Here is a 23972-nt window from a genome sequence, read left to right on the forward strand (position 1 = left end):
GCATTAGATGCTTCAGAGCGGGTTTACTTGAAAGGTGTCCTTTCCTCCAGAATGCCACCCTCTTGGAAATGTCCAGGTAACCGTAGTCTTGTCAGTGAATCGGACAACCTCAAAGTCTTCATTTGTCTCCATCCAGACCTTCAGGTGGTCCACCTGCTTTTCCTTATTCATGTTGCAGATCATAGGGTCGACCCTGTGGACCCTGTGCAAGGAATGGTTATGATTAAGTTTATGAACAGTACATTGGGGTAAGGTTCAAACGGGTGAGGCAGAGTGGGGTGAGGAAGTGTGTGTGAGGTGAAGAGAGGTGGGGAAAGGAAGGGTGGGATGAGGAGGGGAATGAGGTAGGATGCGGCCAGGGAGAGCAGATTAGTGGGTGAGGCAGAGTGGGATGTGGTAGGGTGGAGTGAGTGGGGTAAGGAAGACAGGTTGAGTGGGGTGATGTATAGTGGGCGAGTGGGTTTATGAAGAGTCTGTGAGAGGGGTAAGGAAAAATAGGATGGGAAAGAGTGGTGAGGTCGACTGGATGTGTGGAGTAATATAGAGTGTTACAGTAGCATTATGTGAATCAGTGGTGTGAGAAAGTATAGGTTTGAGGGGTGTGATAGGGTGGAGGGAATGGGAAGAGGTAGAGTGAGTGGGTTGATGAGTAAGAGTGAGGTGAGGCAGAGTGGGTATGTGGCATGAGGTACAGTGAATGAGGTAGGTTGGGGTGAGTAAGGTAAGGAGAAGTTGGTTAGTGAGGTGAGGTGAAATGGGATGAGGCACGGTGGGCTGAGTAAGCTGAATACTGTGAAGTATGGTGTGGAAGAGTTGCTGAGTGGGGTGATGAATAGTGGGTGAGTGGAATGAAGAGGAGTGGGGTGCGGAAGAATGGGGTGTGGTAGAGTGGGGTGAGTAGGGTGAGGTAGAGACGGTGATTACAGTACCCGTGCAGTAATTGACCTTGCAGTTCTTTTCCAATCCAGAGATGGCGGGGATGGTTGATGACATCTATGCTGACATCCATCCCTTGATCACGCCACTAGATTGCCCTTAGCTGCCAAAACCATATCTCGTTTTCTTGCTGCCACAGCGAATCTGAGAACTTGCACAGCTTCCTATGGCGAAGGATCGAAAAGGGAGATGTTCATGTTGAATACTCTAGGCTAAGATTACTATACACATCCATCAAGCAAATGTGGGCCACTTTGTATCAAAGTTGGCCATGCATATCCAGTACTGTAAAGTTCTATAAGGTGTAGTCACCACTTAATGAGTTATACTTGTGCGTCTAGACATATATGAGATTTTGCTTCAGTTAGAAAGTATTGAAGAGTGCAGAAACGAATAAATGGTCTGAGTGAATCAGGAAAAGCCTGATAAATGATACAGTGGGACAGAAAGTTGCAGGACCAAAACGAAAAGGAGGTTGAATAGTTGAGCTGCAGTAGAGAGTGTCATAGGTAGTAGAGAGTGTGCACTTTACAGGTGCCAAAAGGCAGAGAAGGCAGAGAAGCCGAGAAAAAGCGAACCCCTTTACACCACAGTCTCTGACTATAGTACATTCAAGCTGCATAATACTTATACCACAGTCTCTGACTATAGTACATTCAAGCTGCATAATACTTACACCACAGTCTGTGGCCCTCATTACGACCCTGGCGGAATCCGAAAAACGATGGCGGAAATGCAATACCGCCATCGAATACCGCTCGGTGCGACTATGACCCGTCACCGCAAAGTACGAAGCCATTAGCGACACCGTAGTGAACGCCAACGCTAACTGCACCAAGAACGCGCGCGCGCGCCATGCCAAACCGTAAATACCACCATGGCGCAAGGGTACGCGAATTCCGACCCTAGCGGACATGTACCTAACGCCATCAAGCATGGCGGAAAGCACCAATCCGCCATGGTGAGAAGTACGGCATCGCGAATCAACCGTAAACGGCCCCACTGAGTGCCTGTACACCGCTCCCTGCCCACAAAGTACAACTCCCCGTAGGTGCAATGAAGTCACAATGCAACCAGTGAAATGTACAAGTCACCCATGCATGCCAACGAACAAAAGAAACACAAGAGGGGCCAATGGGAGCTGCAGGGCACAGATGGCACGAATACAGAATCCATTCCAATGGACATGACCACAGTCCCCCCCCCAGAAACGCACGCAAACACAGGCACCTGTGATCAGCAATATTCCGAAAATCACAACATTCCACCAGTCCACCTGGCTGACCGGCATCTGTTACACAAAACCCATTCCCCCGCCCCTGAGCATGACAACATTCAAACAGTCATATTGGCAGCCCCCATCCCTGACCTCACTGGGCTCCGTAGGCAAACGCGCCCAGCACAGTACCACGCGACTAAACTCCGAAGCTGGAACCCAATGCAGATCTCCTCACAATACATCGCTCCCCAAATAGTAATATGCCACATCACTCGCAAAGAAGAACGCTACACGGCCCATATCAGAATAGAAATTTAATGCACAACTAAATCACCAAGCCCATACAGCCATTAGTCCATGAACTCCAAAACACATATCACCATTGTGGGCTGCATCCGCAAGGAATGACCAGCTACTACTTGTGTGACGCCCTGTTCCTTCATGGTACACAGAGCCACATTCACGTACGAAAAGGCAACATGGAAGCGCACAGAACCGCAGGCCCGTCCCAATGGGGAGGCACTAGTCCAGCTGAAAGGCCGAAATGTTGCTCCGAGCCACTAGTACTGCGTTAGGGCATGTGGCCCATTGGCGATCGTCCCATAAGATCGTAATGCTGCTCCACTGATTAACACGAAGCAGCAGGTGGCGTGAGTAAACGCCATCTGCAGGAGTGGCATACAGATGGCAGTGGCAAAAGGGGAGGAGATACCTGTCAACCAAAAGAAAAGAAAAAGAACAGAATGGCCATCAGAACTACATTCGAACAACTCACTTCAATGATCACACTAAATCCACAGTCATATGCATGCTAGCCCACTCGAAAGGATCATCACCACCCCGAAACCACTTGCGACTCATAACTATCTATATCGAGGTGTAAACACCATCACAAACGAGTGTACCTGTGCATGCGTCTGTCAAAACAGATTCCATCAGATGGGAATGTTAACGTGCATGGACACAAGTGTCTGAAGGCGCGTCGAGACAGGGAGGGCACAACAAGGCCAGATAGACGATGGTCCCACTATGGCAGCCCTGCATCACATAGCGCAGGGGAGGCGGATAGATTCCAACAAGCCCTGTACATGGCAAACCCTGTATCAAATCACCTGCCCATGCATCCATTCATCATTCCCTCATCCTGTTATAAGAACGCCTGAATATTTACTCACAAAACATTCGAAATTTCCATTGAGTCTGTGCGTTATGCAGCCTGCAAAATCCACAGTGCCCCAGCCCGTAATTCCAGTGTTGTGAAGTTACATGTATTTGGGAACGTCCGGCCTCATCGCCCACGTCACTATTGCGCATCCCAAACTATTCATATCAATCATTGCTTCCTCGCCATGGCCCCTGTCTCAAGGACATCGAACAAAAGAACGTTATATTTGCAGTCAGACCTGTGGGCATCTCCTCTCCGCTAGCTGGAAACCGAAAGCGCCGCCCTTCGAATTCCTCATTTGCAACATCACGTCGAAAAGGCATCTGTGGCCGTTTGAAATCACAAATTAATCCATCTAGTGCGGCTGTGTGTGAAAATGGCAACTGCCTTCACCCACGAATGGGATGCCCCGCCCGTCAGTGCAACTCGGTACAGTGATGCATGAGGGCCCACCGTTACTCGAGTACTACGTTCCACTGACCCATCACAAGTCTGTTCGCGACTGCAAAGATTGTATGTGAAACAATGGGACCATAGCCGAATGTACATATCAACAAATGTTACACGGCCATCGGGTACAAATACATGATTGCAATAGCAAGATGCCATTCCTCGAATTGCAGCGTTGTGTGCGGGACGTGCTCGCCCAAAGGGGAGAGCAGCTTGCACAGGTGGAATGAATCACCACAGGTGGAGGCCATACAGCCTGAAAACACATAAATTGCACACCCAGTCTCCTCCCACAACCACACCCACTCCGAAATGCTACCGGCAGGACTCGCGATGTTGGCCCTGGGGGACCTGATAGCACTGCAAGTACTCCAACTCCAAGAAGAAGACGAACACCAACTACAACCGGCCGCACGGAGGAGACGCAGGAGGAGGAGGAGGCCAAGGCAGGGCCAGCAAGGGCCGCCAGCACAGCCACTACCACCACGCAGGCAGCCCGCAATCCCACGCCTCCGAGCACATCCGTTCAACCTCACTGATGAGCAGATCCACACCCTCTACCGTTTGGACCGGGACACCATAGCCGCAATAGTGGACATGACACACGTTGACCTTGTCAGCATGATAGATAGCCCAACCGCCATCCCACCCCTACTGAAGGTGGTGTCTGTACTCCACTTCCTGGCCACAGGCACCTACCAGCACACAGTGGGACAGTTGCATGGCATTTCTCAGCCACTGTTCTCACGGACACTATTGCAAGTGCTCGATGCCCTCCTGCAGCACGCAGACGACTACATCTCTCTACCACGCTCGGAGCAGGAAATTACCAACACAAAAGTGGGATTCCATGCACTTGCCGGCATACCGGGTTGCATTGGTGCCATCGACTGCACCCATGTGGAATTGGTCGTCCCACATGCCATGGAGGCCCAGTACCGCAACCGAAAACAATTTCATTCCCTGAATGTACAAATGGTGTGTGACTCCAACAGGATCATTACACATTGTTGTGCCAGATTCCCTGGATCAACCCATGATTCTATGGTCTTGAGGAACTCTACTATACCACGCTAAATGGAGCGACACGCAGGGAACAGATCCTGGCTACTCGGTGAGTCTCATTTCATGCATGATGATGTGGGGTATGTGATGCGGCAATGAACTGGCAGGAAGGGGGGGGGGTGTGCGTACGTAGCAATGGCATTCCACATCATACGTTTATCGTCCACATACAGGTGATGCTGGGTATCCACTGAAGAGATGGCTCCTCACACCAGTCCGGAACCCACGGGACCAGCATGAGGAGGACTACAACCATGCCCACTCACGTACCCGTGTAGTCATTGAACAGGCATTCGGCCTACTGAAGACTCGTTTCCGCTGCCTCAGCAGGTCTGGCGGGGCACTCCTGTACCGCCATGAGAAGGTTGCAAAGATGGTCATGGCATGTGTCATGCTCCACAACATGTGCGTACGTAGAAATGTGCCCATGCCCCCTGACGCAGAACTGCAAGCACCTGAAGATGGTCATGATGAGGGTGGGGATGTGGCAGCACCTCAAGGAGTCTGCGAGGCACCGGAGGGCCGTGACATTCGTCAGCATCTCATTGATGCATGCTTCTAGCACTCACGCCTGGTGGCTGATACATGGACACGGGACTCGTGGCACTGTGTGTGTCTGGGACATGCACAATATGGACTGTACGCCTATGATGGCCTAGTACACAAAGATCATTGTCCACACATCTCATTGGTTGATCGTGCACTGTTTATGGCATATGTGATATCATGTTGAACACCCTATCGACCCGCCACCCAAGTGAGCCCAACACACCCCCTCCACCCTCCTACCTCCCCCCCGAACACCAGTGTCCAAAGATGCTCATTGTCAGTGGGCTGTCGCTATTGCAAGCCGCCTCTGCGGGTGTCAGGGGCACCCCTGCCTGTGGAGCACAGGTTCCTCCCAGATCTACGTTGGGGGCTGCCCTGGACGGAACTTGCTACGGATGATGTGTCTGCCTGCTCACGTCCATGCATGTCCCTAAGGGTTTGTGAGAGCTCAGTGAGCACACGGCGCACTGCGGCAAGTTCGGCACATACGTCTTTGGACGTCGCATGCAGTTCCCCCCTCAGGCTCTCGGTGCTTCTCTCCATCTGGACTCTCAGGCTCTCGGTGCTACTCTCCATCTGGACTCTCAGGCTCTCGGTGCTACTCTCCATTTGTGCCCTTAGTGTCTCTGTACTTCTCTCCATTTCTGCCCTGAGTGTCTCAGTTGATGTTTCTATGTCTGACTTAGTGCGCCCACATTCATCGGCATGGTCCTTGAGGAGCGTGGCCAGTTGCTGCTGTTGCTCGATTAACTGGTCGAGGGACTGTTGCCTCTGCTGGGCCATGGCCATTTGCGGGGGTGTCACAGAGGGGCTGTTGACCTCATGTTGCCTTGCCACAGGGCTTGGGGGGGATGGCCAGTCGTCGTCTTGTGGGTGCCCCTGCGTGGTATCCTCATGTTGTACGGGATGGGACAGACAGGGGGAATGGGACAGGTCATGGATGGATCTGACTTCGACATCCCCGTCTTCTGTGTCGGAGCATGCTGCCATCAATGGGGTGTCACCTATGGTGCTGCTGCCACCAGAGGCAGTGCCTTCTGTGGCATCCGTTGGGGGGACCTGTGGTGGTGGTGTTGTGGGCATGCTGGCTGCTGGGGTGCCTGTTGATGTTCCCTCCTCTGTGCTGCCACCTGATTTGTGCTGCTGCCGTGTCTTGATGCGTGCAGCTGAGGTGGAGGGTCTTTGGCCGTTGGTCTTGGCCCTCTTTGCAGGTGTGCTGGTAGGGGTGTCCTGATGCTCGTCGTTTGGATCGGACCCTGTGGTGGAGTAAAGGAGGGCGAGGGTTATTAATGGGTCTGTGGGTATTGGAATGGCATTGTATCACATGCAATGGGGTGGTACATGAGGGTGATTTGGGTCGGTGCCTTGGAGGTGCTTTTATTTGTGTGTGGGGTGAGGGTGCAGTTGTTTGGAAGCCTGCAGTTAGGGTGTGCCTGCTGGACGTGTGGTGGGTGTTTTAGGGGTTTTTAATTATTTATGTATTTATTGTGGTTTTAAGGTGCGCTATCAGGGCGATGTGTGTGGACGTTCTCCTGGACATGTGTTTCTGTTGCACTATGTGGACACATGGTACTTCACTTGATTGGACATTGTGGATTTTGCATTGTTTTATCTGGGCCACCTACCTGATTCTTCTGATGTCTGCACTCCTTTCTCCATCCCTCCGACTCCCTCTATGCTCTCCATTCCGATGGTGGAGGCACAGATTTCTTCCCAGGGGGTCAACTTGATGGGTGATTCAGGACCTCCCCCGGTGGCTGTGGCAATGTTGCGGTTGGCAGAGAGTATGCTGCGGACGCGTATCCGCAGGTCGTCCCACCGCTTTCTGCATTGCTGTGGGTTGCGGGGTGCGGTCCCCACCGCGCTTACCCGCTGTGCCACCAGAGCCCATATGGCCTTCTTGTTCACAAGTGCCGTCCTGGTCATTTGCGTGGAGAAGACGACGGCAGCATTCTCCTGGAGGGTCTCTGTTAGCACGGTGAGTTCCTCACGGGAGAAGTGGACCTGCCGCTTGCGGTCGCACGCTTTCTTCGCTACTTTTCCCATTTTTCTTGGTTTCGCTAGGGTGGATGACGGGTTGGGGTGTGTCTCGGGGTAGTGTTTTTAGTGGTTGTGTGGTTTTTGTGGTTTTATAGGTGTACGGCGGGTTGTTTCCCGTTCCGGGACCATGTTTTAACTTCCGTTTCCGTATATTTCCGGTCACCGTACTTTCCGGTAGGCGCACTCTGCGGTGCCCGCTGTGATGGGTGGCGGTATTGCACCTAGGGCGCCGTACGGCGGCGGTGTGGGCCGTTTTGGGGTCATTTCCGCCATCGCGGACTTTGCACTTCCGCCATGCCGTGGTGCTCGTGCCCGATGGGTCGGAATGGGCCGCACTTTGCTCCTTCGTGCAATGGCGGAAACGCTATTTACGCTGTTGCGGTCCGGTCAGTCACTTTCCGCCAGGGTCGTAATGAGGGCCTGTGACTATAGTACATTCAAGCTGCATAATACTTACACCACAGTGTCTAACTATAGTACATTCAAGCTGCACAATACTTACTCGTCTTGATGCTTGATGATCATCTTCCATGGGTGCACTTTACCACTTTTATGGTAATATATGACAGACTGCACAATGGAAATCCTGAGAGTGATGAGCCATTGCTGGCTTTCCGTAATGGGATAACTAACGCCATAAAGCTCAATTGGCCTCATTACGACCCTGGCGCTAAAGGGTTAACGGCGCCGTAAAAGGCTGCGGCGCTGTTAACCCATTAGCGCCTGATTATGAGGTCCCTTTGCGGGACCCGACCTTAACGGCTGGTCTACACCAGCCGTTAAAGTACTGACCCGCAAAGGGACCTTGGTGCTAAGTACGGTACCGCAATTTGCGGTACCGTACTTAGCGCCTTCCCCATTCCCATAGAGCCCTATGGGGCGAAAATGGGAATGGGGAAGGGCCATGGTTCAGTGGAGAATTACTGCCCCGCCCACCTTGGAATGGGGTGGTAATTCCCCATTGAACCATGGCGGACCCGTTACAACACCGGCTCCAACCATGGTGCTAATAGCGCCATGGTTTAGCGCCGGTGTTGTAATGAGGGCCAATTGTTCACACCGGACTGATGCAGCAATGCACTGATGACATCATGCATTCAGGCATGCAAAGGAAAGCAGATGTAGATGTGCTGCAGCAAAAACAGCTGGTGCTGTAGCTCATGATTTGCAATGTCCAATAAATGCCTGTAAGGCTTTCTCCAGAATGGGGCCATTTAAACTGAGTAGAATGGTAGGCGTCATAGTACCATGTTAATTACAGACGTCAACCTATGGGGCTTAAATCACAACTGAAATGCTTCAGCATGGGCAAGCAGAAACGCAGGAGGTTAAGATCTCCATATCAGAGAATGGCAGGCTACCCCACTGCATTGGGAAAGCAAGATTTACTGCAAGTGTATATTTTAATGAAGAGGTCTGCATATTTTAACCAGTGGCAGGTGACACCAGCCTTTGTCCTAACCTGTAAACACTAAAGAACAAACACTAAGCCAGAAAATCCCAACTGAACCTTGGGAGTTGTGAGTTTGGATGAGCAATACAATATTCTTTTTTCTTTCTTACATTTTCAAAAGGTTTGTGTAAACTAAATGAAATAAAAAATAAAAAAAATAATAAAATCAAACAAGATAGTGTACTGTGACTTACGGAGTCCACGTGTCCCATGTCCTTATCTTCACATCATTGGCTGTGAAGGGGTTAGAGCATTTGCTTCAGGCAGAACACCATTGTACCATATTGCATAAGGCACTATTATAATATCAGGAAGTATTGTGCATGCATCTTTCCATTTCTACTGTTCGCATATTATGCTTTGACTTTACAAAAGCAAATAAAATAAGAAAAGCAACATATAATCAGTGTTTGATGGGCAGTGGGGTGTGAAACATGGTGAATAAGATTGAACGTAGGACATGTGCCCTCTCAGGACTTTTACCCACGGCCATCAAAACCATGAGAGTACTTGCACATTTTAAGACTGTTTATTGTAATGCTGTAGTTGTTTCCCAAAATAAAGAAATGACAAGACTTATTCCAAAAAGTTGTTGGTGGAGATGTTATTCGAACCCTGCGCTCAGGAGTGCTGAATAAGAGACCCCATAACAAGATGCGGATAGCACAGGGGCAACGTGCTGGTCTTGGAAGCAAGACCACGCAGAGCAACAGCGGTTGGAATCCTGGATCCGCGCTTAGAAACAGAACTCAGGTACGTTATTAGGTGCGTTATAAAAATCCAATTAAATAAATAAGTACATTTCAAATTGCCAATCGAACACAGTGCAAGTGAGGCCTGCAGAAGTGTAGATATAGCTGCTATATCTAAAGGGAAGGGTTGATGTGTTTCTACTGGTGTTATCTATAATATCAAAAAGTGTAGAAAAAAGTCCAATTCCGAAAATGGCATTGAGGCTGAGTCTGACTCCACTTTACCAATCCAATGTTTTGTGAATGAGGCCGGCAGAAGTGTAGATATAGCACACATTGTGATGTATGCATGGGGATCGGTTAATGCACTTGTGCACTTCTCCTGTCTCTGTCTATAACATCAAGAAGTGTAGTGCATGTGTGTTCCTGTTTCTACCATTTGCGGATTAAGCTTTGGATTTACAAACCCCCCCCCCAAAAAGTGAAAAAAGTGAAAGAAAATTGGCATCTGGCAAAGGGGGTTTGGAACATGGCCATTAACACAGATGGAGCACCTTAAGCCTGTGGTGTTGCCCCTTTAAGGGACACGCATGCGGCGGCGTGACATTGCACACGTTACGTGCATTATAAATAAAGGGGGCGTTCCGAGCCGCGACAGTGCGACCGGGAAGCCCAAGCAGAGCAGACGTGTCCGTGTCTGTCTGTTGATGCTTGGGGGCTTACGGGCATCGCGAGTGTGAGGTCACTACAGACTCCCAACAGTGGCGACGAGGTGGGTGCAATGCCTGGGCCCGGCGGTGAAAGTTGCTTCAATTTTTCTTCCTGAAACAGAGATCTTTGAGGATTTTCGTTTCACGCCGTAGGCTGTGCAGAAACCACGCGGCAGGTGGCCATCTTGTATTTCGGGCCGTGGACACTCACAGAGCTCCGGTTCCGTCTGTGAGAGGCATCCAGGCCCAATTTTTGGAAAAACTGTTTGCAGGCAGTCATACCTGCACATCTATGCCCATATTTTGGAATTTTTTTTTATTTTTTTATTTCTGGGCCTCCTACGTCGAGTGAAGGCGAGGTGAAGGGGTGAGATGGCTAGGCCTGTTTAGCCCAAAACCTCCCAGGCTCAATTTTCGGAACATCCGTGCCTGTTCACAGGCTCAATTTTTGGAACATCCGTGCCTGTTCACAGCGCTGCTGCAGCTGAGGACTTCCACCTTCATCATCCTCTTCATCATCATACCTGTGGGTGTGGAATTCCGCCACTCATAATCTTCATCATCATCAGCACCAGGTTTGGACTTGTGTTGCCTGTGTGTGCCAGGATTGGTGGCAAGTGGTTCCCAGGAGGGGACTGAACTGTGGTAGTGGGAGTGAGTTGCGGCCCCCAAAAGCCACGCTGGGGGTGCCTGAGCGCTCTATCCCATGAATGTGCCTGGTGACCAGGACGGTGGGCAGCCTGCAGACCTACAGCAACCTCAAGTGCAGCCACAACTTCAGGCGCCGCCTCAAGCCCCGCAGTTACCTCAAGCTCAACCATGGGCGCAACTAGCTGTGCAACAGCCCCCTCCAGTCATGGCGCAAATGCAGGCCCCAGCGGCCCTGCAGCCCATCCCCAAGTTTGATGTCTCGGGCCCACCATCCAGCCTGGTGCCCAGATGGAAAAGGTGGGTGGACCGTCTAGATATGTACTTTAGAGCAACAATGGAAACAGACGATAACAGCAAGCTTGCCACCATGCTGTATGCAGCTGGACCTGCGGTGCAGGACATTTTTGAATCTCTCCACACAGCTGACAGCACCTTTTCGGCTGCAAACACTGCTCTTTAGGCTCATTTTCTGCCCCTCGCCAATGCTGACTATGAGAGGTTTGTGATGTTGTCGGCTTGGCAGAAGGAGGAGGAGACGTTATGCACCTTTTGTGGCCACTCAAACGCCTATCCATCGCATGTGCATGGGTGATGCGGATGACATGATACAAACTATGCTCATTCAGGCATGCTCATCTGGCAAACTGAGACGGCAGGTGTTGAGAGAGCCAGGTATCACGCTCGCTCGTGTTCTCGAGCTAGGACGCTGCCATGAGGTGTCCGAAGCCGGGGCGTCCAGGATGGAGGCTGGCTCACGCCCGGTGAAGACTGAGGAGGTATGTGCCATGTGGCGGGTAGGCATTCAAAACCTTCCACCCATAACATTTGTGGTCACAGTTTGTCTCACTATGTGAGAAAGGGTATGCCCAGACGTGGGTCCCTTGCTCGCTGCGCCATAAGGAACCAAGCTGCACCTCACTGAGGAGGCCAAACAAGGCCAACACATATCTGGGGTTGCTTGTGTTTCCGTGCAGAGGGGACCTGGCCTAGCAGTTCGGGCTGGGCTGCTACCATTGGTGGCAGTACCAGACTGATTTGCATATGGCTGGACCCCATTTGCAATGACGCAGACGGGCTAAAAAACAATGGTGTGGAAGGTTGCCCAGAGCAACGCCAGTGGTACACATTCATTCAAAACCTTCCAACCATCACTTTTGTGGTCACAGTCTGTCTCACTATGTGAGAGAGGGTATGCCCAGACGTGGGTCCCTTGCTCGCTGCGCCATAGGGAACCAAGCTGCACCTCACTGAGGAGGCCCAACAAGGCCGAAACATGTCTGGGGTTTCTTCTGTTTCCATGCAGAGGGGACCTGGCCTAGCAGTTCGGGCTGGGCTGCTACCATTGGTGGCAGTACCAGACTGATTTGCATATGGCTGGACCCCTTTTGCAATGGCACAGACGGGCTAAAAAACGGTGGTGTGGAAGGTTGCCCAGAGCAACGCCAGTGGTACAGATTCATTCAAAACCTTCCACCCATCACTTTTGTGGTCACAGTTTGTCTCACTATGTGAGAGAGGGAATGCCCAGACGTGGGTCCCTTGCTCGCTGTGCCATAGGGAACCAAGCTGCACCTCACTGAGGAGGCCCAACAAGGCCGAAACATGTCTGGGGTTGCTTGTGTTTCTGTGCAGAGGAGACCTGGCCTAGCAGTTTGGGCTGGGCTGCTACCATTGGTGGAAGTACCAGACTGATTTGCATATGGCTGGACCCCTTTTGCAATGGCGCAGACGGGCTAAAAAACGGTGGTGTGGAAGGTTGCCCAGAGCAACGCCAGTGGTACAGATTCATTCAAAACCTTCCACCCATCACTTTTGTGGTCACAGTTTGTCTCACTATGTGAGAGAGGGTATGCCCAGACGTGGGTCCCTTGCTCGCTGCGCCATAGGGAACCAAGCTGCATCTCACAGAGGAGGCCCAACAAGGCCGAAACATCTCTGGGGTTGCTTGTGTTTCCGTGCAGAGGGGACCTGGCCTATCCAGCCATCACTTTTGTGGTCACGGGGTGGCAGAAGTGTCGGAAGACCTGGATCTGGCCTCCGTGACAGGGGCGGAAGAGCCGGTGAGTCGTGCCAGAAGGGTGGGTATGACTTACCCCACCCTGCTGAATGTCCTGCGGCTGGAAGAACTTGTGGACGGTGTGGTCTCATGGATCACTACTCCTGTGTGTGTAAGGCAGCCCTGCCTGTGATGGTGCCCAGAGGTCCGGTTTGGTCCAGGTTCCTTCGTCAAAGTCACCCCCCGAATGTGACCCAGTTTGACCAGGGCGAAGAGGGTGCCCCAGCGGAAGAGGAGGAAGAGGAGGAGGAAGAGAACATCTTCGTGTCGAGTGTGGGGGTCCTCAAATCAAAGAACAGACGCCAGCCGAGGTGTGTGGTGGAGGTTAACAAGTAACCGGTCCAAGTACTCGTAGACACGGGTGCCTCGGTCAATGTGATGGCCCGTGGACATTATGATGCTATGGACACACCTACCAGGTTGGTCAGCCCGAAGGCTCGCATCTTTGCTTTTGGGGGCTCGGAACATATTCCGCTCGACGGTGCCTTTGTAGCAAAAGTGGAACATGATGGCTCGCAAATCACCGCCCGCTTCTACGTCACGTCAGTGAGTATGAATACTCTCCTGAGTTGCGCTGCAGCTGAGGCCCTCGGCATTGTCAGCTTTGCTTATTCCATATATCTCGAAGACATCAACAATCTTTTGGACAAGTATTCTACCCTGTTCCATGGAATTGGACAAATGACTGGTGACCCGGCGAGGCTTCACATCGACGAGTCGGTGCAGCTCATAGCCCTGAAGCATCGGAGGGTGCCTTTTCATCTTCGGGAGCAGGTGGACAAAGAGTTGGACAATCTCGTGAACTTAGACATCATCGAGAAGGTGCAGGGTCTGACTCTGTGGGTGTCCCCAATTGTTGTGGCAAGAAAGCCTAAGAACCCTGACTCCGTCCGCATATGTGTCGACATGTGGCTACCCAACAAGGCCATCAAGCGGCAGAGACATCTTACCCCAACCATCGACGACATCATTGCGGAGGTGCAGGGTGCTCGGTTCTTCTCCAAATTGGACCTCTGGGCCGGCTACCATCAGGTCGTCCTACACCCGGAGTCGAGATATATATCCACGTTCACCACCCACCGTGGACTCTACCGCTATAAGAGACTCAGTTTTGGCGTGTCATTGGCGGCAGAGGTGTTTCAGAACATCATCCGAGGCGCCCTCGCTGACCTGGAGGGCGTCATAAACATTAGCGATGACATCCTAGTGTGTGCCAGAACTGAGGTGGATCACGTGTGCAAGCTGGCAAGGACTTTTGAAAGGCTACACTCGCTCGGCCTAACGCACCATAGGGAGAAATGTGAATTCCTGCGCCCATCAATTGAATTCTTCGGTTTCGTCTTCAAGGAGGGAGGGGTGTTCCAAGATCCAAGAAGGTTCAGGACATTAAGAAGGCCCAAACACCTGAGTCGGTGTCTGATGTGAGGAGTTTCCTTGGCATGGTAACCTATTGTGGATGTTTCATTCAGAACCTGGCCTCAAGATCTGAGCCCCTGAGGGCCCTTACAAAGAAGGATACCACCTGGCAGTGGGGCCCCCTCGAGCAGGCGGCCTTTGACGATATCAAAAGCGCACTCACGGCGGAGGATACCATGGCGTTCTTCGACCCCTCCCTGCCCTCAGAAATCATCGTGGATGCCGGCCCGTTTGGCCTTGGGGCCATGTTGACACAAGTCGATCAGGATGGTGGTGTCCGACGGTGGCGTATGCCAGCAAAGCGCTGTCCGACACCGAACAGCGGTACTCACAAATTGAACGTGAGGCCTTGGCCGTGCTTTGGGGCTGCCGGCACTTCAGACTCTATGTCTGGGCCGCCCAGTGACTGTCATAACGGACCACAAGCCCCTGCTTCCCATTCTGGCAGGGTCCTCATCCAAACCACCGGCGAGGATAGAGCGATGGATGCTCGCCCTCCTGGAATACAGGGTTATTCTCGTATATCGGCCAGGGGTGAACAATGCAGTGGACTATTTGTCCAGGCATCCAGACGTGACCGGGGGGTGGAACAGGACACGTGCAGAGGAGGCAGACGATCACGTTTGCATGGTGGTGGAGGCGGCTACCCCCAATGCCATGCCACTCAAAGATCTGGAGGCAGCGGCAGTGGGTGACGAGTGTTTCCAAATCTTGAAACACGCTATGCAACAGGGCTCATGGAAGACGGTGCTGGAGTCCCTGGCCGGGCACACACAAGATGCCAAAATAGGGCTGGAGCTACTGTGAAAGGTGCGGGAGGAGTTGTCATTCTCCGCTTCCAGTCTTCTGCTGAGACGCGACCGGATAGTCGTCCCCCAATCCAAGATCAAGGAAGTGATCACTCTGGCCCACCATGGACACCAAGGCGCCGCGAAGACCAAGGCCGACCTGCGCCTTAAGGTGTGGTTCCCGGAGTTGGAGCGGAAGGTTGACGACTTTGTTGCTTCCTGTGTCTGGTGTCAGGGGGCGTCCCCTCTGCAAAGAGAGCCGGCGATTGAGGCCATGCCCCGGGGCACGAGGCCCTGGGAAGTGGTACATGCGGACTTTGGATCCACCACGCTGGACACCCATTTCCTAGTCATCATGGATGAGTACTCTCGATATCCAGAAGTAGAGTTTGTGGACTCGGTGGCCTTTGAGGATGTGGTGGTGGCCGTCGAGAAGGTGTTCGCTGCCCACGGATTCCCCCACACCCTGTGCTCCGACAACAGGGTGCCGTTCCAAAGTGAGCTGATGGAGGGGTGCAGGGTACAACACAGGAAAATCACCCCCCTCTGGCCGCGAGCGAATGGAGAGGCTGAGAGACTGATGAGGTCACTAAGCAAGACCTTCAGGATAGCCCAGGGCCAGGGACAATGTCTGCAGTGGGCCCTTTACCAGTTCTTGCGGGTGTATTGCACTACCCCCCATGCGTCCACAGGTGTGGTGCCGGCTGAGGCCCTGTTCAAACAGTGCCCCCAAGGGCTGCTGCTGGAGGTGGGGGAGAAGGAGCCCGGGGTCATTGATGACCGGCAGGTGGAGATCGATCGCCGGCTGCGGATCGAACAGGAGAATGCCAGGAGAGGACTCCGCCCGCAGCGACTGGAGCCGGGAGATGAGGTGCTTATCAGGAACAGACACCCCCATGAAAAGCTCTCTCTCCCCTACGAACCCGAGCCACTTGATGTGGTGGCAGTCAAGGGGTCCATGGTGACGGCCTCGGACGGGCGGTCGGCCGTCACCTGGAATGTAAGCTTCTTTAAGAAGCTAGGTGACCCTAGAACTGAGCCTCCCCTCGAACCGGACCGGATGGAAGTGCCTGATGATGGTGGAGGCCAACCCTCCATGCCCGCTTCCCCCACCCGGGGAGGGCCACCGGACGAACTACCCGTGCCAGAGATAAGCAGTAGGTACTCCCAGAGGCCTGGGCGAGGGAAACCCGCTTACCTCAGCGATCATGTGTTGGGACATGTTTCATGAGTGGCCTGTAGGCCAACAACGTTATTTAAGGGGGTCCAGGGTGGCTGTGAATAAAGGGGTGTGTGGGGGATTTCACATTTAGGTTGAAATGTTATTTAGTGATTATGTAGACTAGTAAAGTATTGTTGTTTGTCCTCATGTAAAAGGAGGAGTGTGACGTTGCCCCTTTAAGGGACGCGCACGCGGTATCGTGACGTTGCAGGCCGCCACGTGCATCATAAATAAAGGGGGCGTTCCCGGCTGCAACAGTGCGACCGGGAAGCCCGAGCAGAGCAGACATGTCCGTGTCTGTCTGTTGATGCTTGGGGGTTTACGGGCATCGCGAGTGTGGGGTCACTACAGACTCCCAACAAAGCCCTCACTCGTTTTCTCTGGGTCCATTCGAGCCACGCCATGTATCTATTTATCTGGCTACCTGTCTGTCTGTATGTCTATCTTTGGAGTGAGCCCAGAGACAAATAACGTAAAAGGGTGATTTTTAGAGATGTCAATATGCTGAGACTTATTTGTTTGTGTTCCCGACCTATTGGAGGTTGCGGTTTCTTGCCTTTTCAGATGTGCTCTGCTAAAAGTGGACTGAGGTCCATAATAGAAACCTAAGAAACCTAAGTATGAACAAGTATCCAGATCAAGAAATAGAAGCGCTGCCTCCACACCTCAAAGTTCGGATATTGACAGTGAATCTGAGAATCAGAGCCCTAGTACCTCCGATATTGGGACTGAAGAATCAGCTTCCTCAAGTAGCACCGCAATTACAGATTCGGATGAAGACCTATCAAACAAAGGAGAATCATCAGGAACCAATCCTTTTTTAGATCAGATACGGGGTTACAAGAAAGGCAACCGCCGTCGCTCTCAAGAAAGTTTGATTTCAAACTCCAGTCGCCACCAATATCTCAATCCCAGGCGCTCAACAAGGGGGACAAGGTGGGGCAAGCGCAGGAGGCGCCAACGCCATGCCAGTACAAAGAAGATTCACCAGAGCCTCATATTAGCAGCAATTTATGAACCCGAATCGTTAAATTTAATTTGCAATCTCAGTAAATATCAACTCTCTCGTGATGAGAAATCTGTATTGAATAAAGGTCTATCATTTGCACCTACTGGTTTCAATAATTATGTGGACATACAGATTGACTTATTCAAATTCATACGCAAGCTAAAGTTAAAGAAGTTTTTTGCTATACAAGTCAAGACATTCAAACCCAAAGCTGCAACACCCCCACTTTCTCATATCAGTTTACAAACTATGGTTAATACACATATTTTGATGTCACTTGAGGACTACCATGATGAAGCTGAGCCAAGCATTATGAATGTACTTAGTGACTTGGACATAGTTCACCAAAATTTGAAGATCAAACAACTGAGCACCAAGTCTAAACTTACACCATTGTTTCCAGAACATAATATCATTGATCATTCCATCGGGCTGTTACCATGGACATTCACAAGTTAGCAGATACATCTAGCTCTAAATATTACAGGTCCAATTTTAATAAAGGGGAATATTTGGCCTTACGAGGATTGGCCAACAACTGTGACCTAATCATCAAGGAAGCGGACAAAGGGGGTAATGTGGTTGTGCTGGATAAGTCAGATTGCATTAACATGGAGTTATGCCACTTCAACACAATAGGATGTTATCAAAAACTCACAACCAACCCCCGTAACCGAATCAGATTGGCACTCACTGAATTGATACAACATTGGTATTCCAAGGGAGTTCTGTCAGACACCGAAAAATAATATCTAATCGAAGATGGACCAACTATGCTGACGATATACTTCTTGCCCAAAATACATAAGTCCTTCAATAAGATCCCCGAAGGCAGGCCGATTGTGAGTGCCAAGGAGGGGCATACTTGAACCCATCTCTATTTATATCAACAGTGTTTGTTACCTGTGGTCTTTACTGTCACAGTGCTTGCCCCCAGACATCGGGAGCAGACCAGCCTGCCCCAGGTACTGGCACCTATGGGGACCTTTAAGGCCCCAAAGGATTGCCTAAGGGCTTCCTGGACTGAGTCATGACGCCGTTGGTGCCAGGCTCATACTGCCCTCTCAAGCAAGGCAGTTTGGAGGGGAAGAGGAATCAGGCGCAACCCAGTCTGAGGCATACTGGAGGGACTACTTTACCTGGGACTACTTTGATAGGGTGTGGTTGGAGGGACTACTTCACCTTGGGACTACTTCTTGAGGCTACATAAACCACACCGTTAGAACAGAACACGCTTCACGTTATTTTGCACTCCTGCAGCGTAACGCTCACCGTGTCTGCTAGCTTCACCTTGGGATTCTGCTCACCATTTTCGTAGGGGAGTCACTCTTCATTAGGTGAACCAAAGGGGAACCTGCAAATGAAATGGCACAGCAGTGAACTTTTGGCAACTTGAACTCTAAAGCAATCCATACCAAGGAGTATTGGCATAAAGACTTACCCACTGAGTCATAGTTGTCTGGAACTCTTCAGTAATCTGCAGGATCAGCGAAGTAACTAGATCCTTGGACTGTTATGCACCCCTGCATACAGTTGCAGGATGGACAGTCCGCCATTCATAACACTTAGGTGAGACATAGTAGAGGGGTGCATAAGGAGATCACGGGAGGTGGGAGTCGGTCCTCCTCCTTACGGCTAGTTAACATCTCATTTCAACATTTTAGGCAAATCTTCTTTAGTGACGGAAGGGCAAAACAGAGAGGGCACGAGGAGCCATTCATCACTCCGCTATGTGTGATGCTGGTGGAGACAGTTACCGTTCAGCTTCGTTTGGCCCCCCTGAGGAGACCAGGTGAGCATAACACTTACCACACCAGCCTACATTAGAGACACCATGCATTTCCTAGAAATCTTAGACAAGTTGCCTGTTTAAGCTTACCTGCTATTGGTAACACTTGATGTTAAGTCCTTATATACGTCAATTGACCATTCAAGAGCAATACAGAGCGTTGATTACAAATTTTCGCCAATCATCAGCCTCCTACTATGAACACATTGAAATGCTCAAAGAATTTTTACTGTTTACACTACAAAACAACGTCTTTTTGTTCAACTGTAAGTGTTATCAACAATTGATTGGGATCGCTATGGGCGCTAGTTTTGCCCCAGCGTTAGTAATATATTCATGCATCACTTCGAACAGAAATGTGCACTAATAGACACACCATTCAAATCATCTATCCATCTCTGGAAGAGATATGTAGATGACGTGGATTTTAATTTGTTCAGGGGATGAGACCAACCAATTGAAATGTGTTAAATACTTGAATCCCAACCAATGGGGAATTAATTTCACTCACGCATATAGTCACAGCAGTATTAACTTCTGAGATCTGACTATTCAACTTACAGAACAAGGATCTGTGACTAAAACTTTCTGCAAAAGCACGTCGGTAAATGCCTTATTACATGTGAGTAGTTGTCACAAAAAGCAAGTGATATCCAACATCCCCAAGGGGGAATTCATTAGAGCACAACGCAACTGCTCAACTATGGCAGATTTCAAGGTTGAAAGTAAACGTATCAAAGATAAGTTCTTAGAAAGAGGTTATGAGTGCTACGCTCACCTGGTCTCTGCGGGGGCGTTGGGGCATGGTTGGAGCCCTCCCTGGAGCTGACTCCCTCAGGTCGCTTCTTTTCCCTCAACGGCTGCCTTTTCGTAGGCCTGGAAGGCTGGACCTGTTCCGACGAGAGGATGAGAGACAAAGAGGCTAGCATGGTGGAGTTGCGGTTTCGTTCCGCCCTTTCGTGCCAGAATGTGGTGTGCAGAAGTTTACCCATGCAGGCTCACCTGATAATATGTAAGGGAGAGCTCTCCATCCTGCATTCCTTCAGCAGGGGTGCTGCGGATGGACCTAGGTATATCACTGGTCCTGATTGCGGTGGTCCAGGCCTGATGTGACCATTCTGTCTTGAGAGCAAGTGTGTTATGAACCATCGGACGCGTCCTTTCTGGACTTCCTGGTCCCTGACCCATAGGGGCTTGCACTCAGCAGTTCTCCCAACATGGCCGCCAAACGCGGAACACTGTTTACCAGTTTCCACGCCGTACGCATTACGTTCTATAAAGCGGACACGACCCCGCGGCACTGCACTTCTCAACGCTACCGCTTCCCGTGGCTAGACGTGTGCTGCCGTAGTTCGCTTGTGCTTATCCTTTTAATCCTGGTTCCCGGTTCCCCTAAATTCCTCTTCCTTCATTCCCTCTCTTTTCGTCCTTTATTGCATCCCGGATCTCCGTGCACTCATCTTCTGTGTGCACTCTTAGCTGTTTCCTGGATTTCCTCGGACTTCCCCGGACATCTGAACATTCCCAGGAGTTGGAACGCGCAGCGCACGCTGAAACCCAAGGACCTACACACAGGGTTATACAAGACCCGAACTGTGCGAAAGAAGACTCCGTCGAAGAATTCCAACAAACAACATAGACAGGTGAGAAGGGGGGAAACCTGTGACAAAGTGTTTATGATTTTCTTATTTTCCTTGTTCTTGTAATGATACTGTCCCAAGGGATATTGTTTGTAATGGTATATTGTTCTTTCTCCCCTGTAGCAATGAAGTTGATTATCCAGGAGCGCGTGATAACAAGGAAGCAGCTCCGGGAGTTTCCACCACTAGTAGGTAAGCGGGTGGTTTCTGAAACTACACCAAGTTCGTAAAAGATGTTGCTTTAGCGAGTTAACGTCTGTGCAATCGCTCACCTTGTATCTCTTACTCTCTTTGCAGGTGCGGCAGGTTGGCGATGGTTGGAGAACGGTATCCGACTCCTGATGGTGGTTGGAGATGAAGGCCCACATGGAGGCAGCTCCCGAAGAAGGTCCTGGGTAGATAGAATTCGGAACAGGTAAGGTTGCTGGGCTGTACCTGTCGAGGACTCCGGGAAGGTGAGTGTGACTGCAGTTGAGTCGGAAGCAGATGGCGATGCTTCCGGCGATGAAGCGATCACAGGTAAGGCTTGCACAGTGACTGCAGAGTGAAAGCAGATGACTGTGCTTCCGACGATGGTGTGATTTCAGGTAAGGCGTGCGCTGTGACTGTAGAGAGGGAAACGAGTGACAGTGCTTTCGAAGATGATGCGTTCCAGGTAAGATGGTCGAGGTGGCTGAAGATGCGCATGCTGAACCAGGTACGTGGCGCAGGGTTCCTTAGGCTGGAAGTGCACGTGTTGGATCAGGTAAGAGTCAGCGGTAAGTGTTACGTTGCTGTCAGCAAACTAACGTGAAGCACCAGTATTCGGGAGGGGCCGGTTTATTTAGCCTGGCCCCAGCCACTCACTGCAGGCTCTGCCTTGTGGCCCCACGTAGCTCCTCCATCTGACTTCTGCACGTGCCTTCCCTGAGATATTCAGGCCCCTGCTCGGCCTTGCTGCATGTGCCCCTGGTATTCTGTGTGCTGAGCACACTTTGAAATGAGAGAGAGAACAACAGACACCAGAAGCACACCCTTATTTAATGTTTTGGTATGTTGTTAAAAAAGGGAAAATCTTAATGGTATTAAGAATGAATTTAAGGTGCAGGGGAGAAGGATGCAACCTTGACACCTAGGTTGCGTTAAGTGCCACAAAAAACAAGATAAGTTCCCTAGTCGGGAACTCACGTCCCCTGCACACTTTCACTGACTGGAAAACCAGAACAACAATTAGTTGTGTTTAAATTATAAATTTAGTAGTTACAAATGCTTTAGAAATGCAATAACTTAAAGAAAAGTTCATTAACACAAACTCAGGTCACAAGAAACCATCTTCTTTTTATTCATTTTCATGATGTGGTGGTCAAAAGGGCCCAACGCGTTTCGAGTATTACACACTTTTCATCAGGGGCAATAAGCGATTTCTAAGAAAAAATATATATTTACATCCATATTAGTGGCGGGTCAACCTTAGTATAAACAAAATCCATTACTGACTGTCATTTCATGATTACATACTTTTTTCTAATAGTAAACATGTCTTAAAATAGGAGCATTTTAGCATCAGCTTAATTGTGAAGTCCCAATCCACATTTCTATACATATGGGTATCAATAAATTTGAACCAATCTTTTTGTAAATCAATGAGCAACAGAAAACTTTCTGGCTACGAATCCTGGTGTGCAGTAAATAGTACTAAAGAAAATAGTACTAAAGAAAAAGAGAGAAACAAAGGATGCTAACCTCGTGATTGTTTTTGTCCATACGAAAATATTATGGAACTTGAAAGAAGTGGAAAAGTCCAGTTTACAAACTCATTTGAATCATTCTCCTGGTAAAAACTTGGCTTCCGCTTCTAAAATCCCGAGGAACCCGCTACCTGCAAGTAAGGCCAAGGTTATAACTCTAAACAAGAGAGGGGTCCATTAAATTGAGTAAGCCAAAGAATTTGTACTTACTTAAAAGCACTGAGGATATTTCTCTATGCGAAAGTCCAGCAGGTGCCTTATCTCTAAGATTCGAGGTCCCAAAGAGCAGCCACCTCGGAGTCAACACGAATTCTAAGGGATAAAAAGTCACAAACGGGGGGATAAAACTAAAGTTAGTCTAATGAAGTTCCTAAATAGGAAGTGTTATATAACTATGCTAACCTTTCTCTATAGGGAGTATAGTCTCACCTGTAGCATGTACTCCAGTCCAAAGGAAAACAGGAACCATCACGCTTGACAGTACCCGTGCTAATCTTTGTGGCATCTTATAAGGGGTGCATACTGATGACATCATCACGCGCATGCACGTGTGACGCATCATCTTCAAAAAAAAGAGCGCTCGAGCTCTCATTAATAAGGAGCGCTATGTTATAGTCCATGTTCGAGTAAACTCAGTGTGAGTAAGGAAACTCACTAAAAAGTGTGTTCAGTCTATATCTAATAATTAGGAGGACGTGCTCATTGTTTACATTGTGACGTCATCACGTGGCTCACGTGCATGACGTCACATGTAAACAACGGCCGGCCGAACGCGCACTATAATGATATAAGCGGGCTGTCTATTTCATTATGCCAAAAAGGTAAAAAGAGCTCTAAGTTCCTTACTGATATGTTCAGTGTTAATGTGGTGGTGAAAATGGAGGCAACATGGAGATAGAAGTGGAAGGATGCACTCGCATTATTCAATCCTTACTCAACGTGCTCGTAGAGGATTTAAAAGTCTCAAAATGACATAAAGCACTTCACATCACTGTCCTGATCCAGGTTCACATTCTCATGGATATATGATCCCCACAGTGGGATATGTTTTTAATTATCTACACATTCTTATGAATATATGAAACCCCCAATCGGGTGTGTTTTGATCTTATCCCATAATAGAGTCCAATACAAGACTCCACTTGACATGAGTTTTAAGCCATACATTTTATGGACAACCTGATTCAACTCATATACTCTATTTTTACTGGTTATTGAACTGGATAGCAATAGTCCTGTCCTCAATTGGGTTCACATTCTTTCACAATGCTGTTGATCCATCATTATCAATCAAACTCTAACACAGCATTCCTAGTTTGACTCAGAGGGTTCTGAATATGTTTTTAAATAAATGGACCTAAATAATACTCTTCATTTAGGCCAAGTGGGTACATG

Source organism: Ambystoma mexicanum, chromosome 11 (assembly GCF_040938575.1).
Source record: "Ambystoma mexicanum isolate Mex_15411 chromosome 11, UKY_AmexF1_1, whole genome shotgun sequence".
Classification (NCBI taxonomy): domain Eukaryota; kingdom Metazoa; phylum Chordata; class Amphibia; order Caudata; family Ambystomatidae; genus Ambystoma; species Ambystoma mexicanum.